This window comes from Podarcis raffonei, chromosome 3 (genome assembly GCF_027172205.1).
Source record: "Podarcis raffonei isolate rPodRaf1 chromosome 3, rPodRaf1.pri, whole genome shotgun sequence".
NCBI lineage: Eukaryota > Metazoa > Chordata > Lepidosauria > Squamata > Lacertidae > Podarcis > Podarcis raffonei.
The window spans coordinates 78781290-78788172 of record NC_070604.1 but is presented as its reverse complement, the minus strand read 5'-3'; the positions used below and the strand labels follow the sequence as shown (position 1 = coordinate 78788172).

The 6883-nt window shown below is 43.5% G+C and overlaps 1 protein-coding gene across 7 annotated transcripts in view; it reads left to right on the top strand.

Moving 5' to 3' along the window:
- The first annotated feature begins 448 nt into the window (after positions 1 to 448).
- LYST (lysosomal trafficking regulator) overlaps positions 449 to 6883 on the top strand; it is a 77188-nt gene continuing 70753 nt past the window's right edge. For 4 of the 7 annotated variants that reach the window (XM_053382557.1, XM_053382553.1, XM_053382556.1 and 1 more), the window contains exon 1: positions 452 to 671. The gene's annotated coding sequence lies outside the window, so the exon portion shown is untranslated. Of the gene's footprint in view, positions 672 to 6883 lie in introns of all 7 variants that reach the window. The other 3 variants (XM_053382555.1, XM_053382554.1, XM_053382560.1) reach the window with 2 other exon arrangements.

The window sequence follows — 6883 nt, the reverse complement described above, 5'->3', positions numbered from 1 at the left end:
CTGTGCAGCAAGAACAACAAAGAACCATGTGGTGCCTAACACACTACTACTACTACTAATAATAATAATAAATGAAACAAGTTCTTCTGAACTAGAGTTCACTTCATTCCACTTCAGGAGGGGAAAGAAAGATATAGACGAGCAGTACTGAAGTTAAGCGAGAAGGATGCAGGTACATAATGGCTTGTAAGGGGAGGAAGCCATGCCGGTGCAATTGGGTCAGAAGAAGAAAAGACACCAGGAACGCAGAAATCAAAAGCTGGAGCCCGGAGATTAGCGCTCGGAGCAGCGCGAGATGACAGAACGCAGATTTCCAGCTACTGCTGCATAATAAAAGGGTTTCCCTTCACACAGGTCAAGGTTCGGAGCTGCTGTTCCCATTGGTCCTTGGGTTGCACGTGATTAAAAAAAAATCCCGGGGACTGGTTTGCGGAGTGAGCCTGCGCGGCTTAATCGGTGGTTTTGGGTTCGCGTTGCTTCTTCTGCAGCAGCAGCGGCTGGAGGGGGCGGGCTCTCGGGTTTCCTTGGCGACTTGAAGTGCCAAGGAAGGGAGGGCTGGAGGCGGCAGGATTGCTCTCTTGCCATGGGCAGCAGTGCTCGGACGCTGCCGCCGCCAACGGGCTAAGAGCGGGGCTGGCGGAAGGCCGGGCTGGGCGAGGCGGCAAGAACAGGTAAGGCTTGAGAAGGAAGTGCAGGTGCTCCGAAGCAGCTGCGGCGGCTGTGCGGGGCCCAGCGAGGAGGGGAAGGGGAGGGGGAGGCACCCGCGAATGTAGCTGGTGGCACGGGCAGGGGTGGCTGCTCCGCCGCCGCCGCCACGCTTCCTTCTCCTTCCCTGCCCGCTCTCCGATCGCTTTGTTTCAAGGCAGCGCTTTACTCTCTACCCGCACCCTTCCCCTTCACCCTCTCCACTGGTGCGCTTACTGCGGGGGGGGGGCACAGCCCATGACTTAGTGGGGGGATGGCAATTCCCCCCAAAACACACACACATGCACCCTTCCTTCATTGCAGGGATACTCCAGTCTGGCTGTTGCAATGGACGGGGGGGGGCGGGCCGTGCAAGGTTGCCAAATGTTGCTTATCTTAGTCAAGAGCTTCTCTTTTTCCTTCCTTAAAAAAAGTCCTGGCCGCCAGGTATCTGATGGGTTCTCTTCTATTTTAATGCATCTCTTCGGACAATAGGTTTGCTTTGTGGCTGAGGGCATGTTTCGATGTGGCCAGTGGTAACTTTCGTTTTGGGGCTTTTGAATTTTTGCATGGACGACGTACCGCATCGATCGCGTTTGCATTTACGTAGAAGGAGTTTCTCTCCCGCCCCAACGCCCCAACCCTCCACCTCTTGATCCTGTGGTCGCTGCTGTCTCTCTGGTACATTACTAGCCTTGAGATACAGGGTCCTTTCTAGGCGGCTGATACTCTAGGCTGGCATCAACTCCCCCGCGTCTGTCTCTCGGCATCAGGCGGCGGGAGCTGGAGGGACGGCACTGATAGTAATTAGGCTTAGCAGCGCCCAAGTTGCGTGCAGAGGGGAAACAGTGCATGAGTCTCATTAACCAGGCAGCAGAATCCAGCTACCAAGTGTGGGAGAGGACTTCAGGATAGTAAACAAGCTTCACTGGAAGCCTTTTGTCAGAAATGCAGCTGTTTCTTGAGCTTTTATTTTTGGACAACTGCTCAAAAATGTGTGTGTTTTTTTATTGTCACTGTCATTTTTCTTAGCCTCCATGCTACATTTTTACTTTGGTCTCCTCAGGCACTTAGGAAGACACCCCCCCCACACCAGTTCAGTGTGAACTAGTGGTTCCTACTGGGTAAATTTGCTTTGGCTTTCTGCCACAGACAGGTCAAAGAAAATAGTAGGGATTAGGACCATGGGAGCCTCATACTCAGCTTTGAAGTCTAGTCTTCAGCACTACACGATTGTCTGTCAGCCCTGTCAGTCCAGTATGAGCAGGGGCCAGTTGCCTGCAATGAATTGGTGCGGGCTGACACTTGCCTCCTCAGACCCAAGTTTGATTCAGTCTGCTGCAGGTTAAGGTGGTGCTTGCTGCAGGAAACCTATGGGACCTTAATCTTACAAAACTTGTATGCTGAGCTCTGGGGCCAGACTCAACACATTTGAACTACGAGGGTGTCTTATTTTTATCATAACTTCGTGAGGTAGGTTAGGTTGAAAGGTAGTGACTTGTGTAAGGCTGAGTAGGGATTCTAAGCTATTTTCTTAGGCCGAAGCCCAACATTTTATCTCCTGCATCATGCTGCCTCAGACATTTGAGTTTGTTTTTAACCTGGATTTTGAATAATTAAGGCATATGATCACCTTGATTATATCTGGTGTTGTATAAGAGACACATCCAGTATTTTGAGATTATTTGAACTGATAAAGCGTCACACTGGCAAGCCCTGTTGTTTAATTTTCTCCTGTGTTGTGCAGTAATTTACAAGCTATTGACAAGCTGTTTTAAATTGCAGTCTTTTCCATCATACAAATTTAATGTGTTCTTCTGCACCTATTACCTACTGCTGTCTCTTCTAGAAACCACATTCTCATAATGTATTATTTGTTATAGAGGTGTTATGCATATGAAAAAGTATACATGTCTCTACTCACAGGCTATAATAAAGTGTTGAAATCACATTAGCAGCTTTCTACAGTAAAATTTTTCTTGGATAACTTTAATGGGATTGTTCAAAAGATGAACTGTAAGTTTGACTACTCAAAGTCCTGTAATGATAGTTCTGTTATATTCATAATTTTTACCTTAATGAGTTCTAGCACATGTACCTTTATAGTTCTAGCACATGTAAAAGGTAAAGGGCCCCTGGTTGGTTAAGTCCCATCAAAGGCAACTAGCTTCTCAGTGATGGTGGATGAGAAAGATGAGGATTCTGCTTTATTGTTAATTGTACTGCAGACAAGCTAAGCTGGAAAAAAAGGGAAGCCTCCTAATGTTTGCGTTATAAACTGTTAATGGATTTCCCCTCCTATTAAGCTGAAGTTAGTGTTTCTAGTTTATTCTTCCCATCACAGTGTTTTTGCAGAATCTTGGGTAGAGATCTTTGAACAACCAGCTCAAAGGCTACTTTTAAGCTAACCTCAGGAGTTTCCATTACATCCTAGTCTATTTAAATCTGGAAAGATCTTTAAATCTAGATTCTAACTTGGAAGTTAAAGTTGTTGCAGAATGCAGTTTAACAGAAAAGGTCAAAATACACTTTAAATAGCATGTGTAGAAAGGCAATGCGCAGTACTGTGTAGCATTTTATTTATAGAATGATAGGCTTGGAAGGTACACCATGGGTCATCTAGTCCAACCCCTTGCAATGCAGGAATCTCAGCTAAAGCATCCATGACAGATGGCCAGCCAACCTCTGCTTAAGACTCTCCAAAGGAGAGTCCACAACCTCCTGAGGGAATCTGTTCCGTTGTTGAACAGCTCTTACTGTCAGAAAGTTTTATTTGAGTCTGTTTTGCCTAGTAGGAATTATGAAATGGAAGTACATTTCATTATGTAGCAAACAATTAAATAAAACACGCTGAAGTAGCCCCACCATACAGTAAATGATAAAAAGAAGATATTTAAATGGGGTGGGGGGAGGAATGCTAGTGTTTCAAGTCAAATAACTTTTGCTGTAGGTACTGGAAGTCAGGTATCAAAATAAGCAACTACTGATGTTGAATGTACAAGGGAGAAACACAAATGTGCAACTGAAAGTTGTATATAGTTTGTTTGGTACATGCAAACTCCCAATTTCCTCTTGCAGAAGGTAGGTGAGCTACATAAGGATATGAAAGAAGTAACCTCTCACCTCATCACTTATAGCAAGTACATTGTATGTGCTTTTACCCGAGGTCAAAATGTGTGGCTGGCCAGATGCACTTTGCAGGAGAGAGCAATCCACAATATGGGGACCATCACAGAAAATGCCTTCTCATGCACTGGAACCCCATGAACTTGCCAGCAGGTCTTCCCCCTGCGGTTCTCACCTGGCCAGGTTTATATGGGAAGAGGCATTCAGTCACATATTTGGATGTCAACATTAGCAGTAAACCAGGGATGGGGAACCTGTGGTTGCTGGACTACAACTCCCACCATCCCTGACCATTGGCCATCCTGGCAGGGGCTGTGGTGGAGCTCCATCTGGAGGGCCACAGGTTTCCCATCCCTGGACTTAACCACAATATAACATGAGGTACAAATAGGGCTATGTCCACCTCTGAGGCTAATATAGCAGTTTTGTCATAACTGTATTAGGACATCATTTTCTAATGAAAGGCTGCACTGAGATTATTTTTAGGAGTGTGAAAACTAAACTTGAGATTTCCGTAGCGTTGGTATGATGGCTTTGTCTTCTTAAGCTGATGAATGTTCATTCATAGCTGTTTCTATCTTGTCCAATGTTATTAAATTTTGTTTTAAAAAGCATACTGAGGATTATACAAAATTGAATTCATTGTTTAGCATATAATTATATACATATGCCCAATACAAACCTATAGTATCCAGTGCTAATAAACACGTCATGTGGCAATGAATGAAGGTGCCACCTCTTCAGAACATCTCAGAGCTGCCCTATACTGACTCAGACCATTGGTCCATTTAGCCCAGTATTGCTTCCCTCACTGCAGCAGCTCTCTAGATTCACCCCCCCATCCTTGCTACCTGCAGCCCTTTAACAAAAATTCCAGGGATTAAAGTGGCACCTCATGCATACAAAGCCTGAGTTCTACAGAAACTACATGATAGCTTGCAAGCCTTTTTGGTTAAGCCTGGGTTATCTGTATTCACATATAAAGAGGGCTAGTGGCCCAAGCAAAAGGGGCACATGGGTAGATGCTTAGCCTCGCCTTGTGTTGAGGTGAGCTCCCCACAGTCTCTTTTCCAAAGTCACTGTCCTCTGCCAGTCCAAGCTAGGTTCTTGGATGTCTTTCCTAGCTGAAGAAAAGTGTCTTGGCAAAAAGCTGCAGCAAAGTCTCAACTTCCACTTTCTATATACTTCTCTTATTTTAAGAACCAAACTCCAAATTCCCCTGGGAAAAATGTGATCGGGGCAAACCCAATTTCAGATTGTTCCTAGTTACATGTAGTTAGGACCCATTATAGTTGAGTTGCATTGAATGATTTGGTTTGCTGCTTTTTGTTCTGTTTATTGAAAGGAACATAGCCAAACAGTTCTCTGTACTATTTTGATAAATTTTGGAGGATTTGCTTGCACACTATTTGGGTCGCAAGAAAAAGTGGCAAGTACTATTACAAGTTTTACACTGTTACAAGTTTCTCTTGGTGAGATACAAGAGGTTATAGATGCGATTCAAATCTCTCATTTCATTGTGGTTATGGGGAATGTATTAGTGACCTTTTATAATCTCAGGGGTGTTATACTTGGTACAGAGGAAGTGACTGTGATTGGGTATATTATGAATTGTTATGGAGTTAAATCCTATATAGGTTTCACATGTCTCAGAGGACTGATATGTTGCATCCTTAAGGGTTATTTTTTCGGCTGAGACTCAATCTTGTGAAACAGGTTCAAGTAACTAATAATAATCCTAATAAAACAAGTGTGTTGTCTGTGTGAGAGCCCTTGAAGCAGGGGAGATGGGGGTTAAGGGTTGTTAAGGGTTGTTTTGAGCAATAATAGAAGTAGCAATACTTATTTGGTAGATTTCCCTTTATTGCTTTTTAGTACAGGGTAGCCTTTTTCTGTCCAGAATGGGCTAAGAAATGGACTGTAACTGGCTGGTGTCCAGATGAGCTGCCTTAATATCTTCCTGTGCCTTTAATCATGTTTAGATTACTTCAGTGTGACTTATTTAGAAAATGTTCACTGATGCAGAACACATTTGGCTGCATGTACTGTATTGGTCTGAATAGAAGCCTCACTTTTCCCCCCAAATTTTGACCGTAAAAAGTTAAAGTGCTGTTTAAATTCACGACCTTACAAAAATTGACTTTTATGATATTGCTGCTGAAACAGACATACAGTAAAACGGAATGGGTGTGAGTGCATGCAGAATTTTAAGGGAGCGGCTTATATTCGGGTATATTCCCCCCCCCGGCTTATATTCAGGTGCGGCTTATATTCGGGCCAATACAGTATTGAAGGAGATCTTTGCTTTGAAATCTATTGGTGGCACTCTGCTAATATTCTGATGGAGCCTAAAATAATATGTTTGACATATGCTATATAAGCTTAACTGGATAGACATCTAACTGCTTAATAGGCTGTCTGTCTTCATGTGGCATAATTCCACAAATTCGATCAGAGGTGGGCTGAAAGGTATTTGAAAGGATGCTACTGGGCAAGAAGAGTCATGAAAACGTTATAGTTCTCTTTGATCTAAAACTTCATTTTATTATATTTTCCCCCTTCAAAGGACTTTGGGGAGGAAGCAATGTTGCTTTATGGGTTCTGCTTTGAAATGTTGGAGTAGATGGAAAAAACTTGCTGCAGGCTGCTGTATTTTTAAACCTGTGTAAAATACAAATAAACACTTTCCTTTTATTATCTTCAGGTGTTGGATAGTAGTAGTATAATGTTGGATAGCAGTAGTCATGTATATTTTTGAGTTGTGAGCCACCTCACCTAGTCTGCCTTGTCTCTCTCTTCCACCCTCCCTCCTTCATAGGGCATAACTTAATTTCATGTTGCTCTTGTGGTCGGTTAATGCACAGCTCCATGGGCAGGCCCTCTTTCTCTCTCTCCACAGTCTGATTCAAATGTTACTTGGCTTGAAAAGTTAAAATTATAGACTAAAGTATATTTTAAACCTATGGTTTAAAGTTTAAAATAACCTATGGTTTATGGTTATTTATGCCTCACTCTTCCCCCAAGCTATCCTTTACGTGGCAATAAATGGCTCCCTGCACTGAAAGGCAAGTGA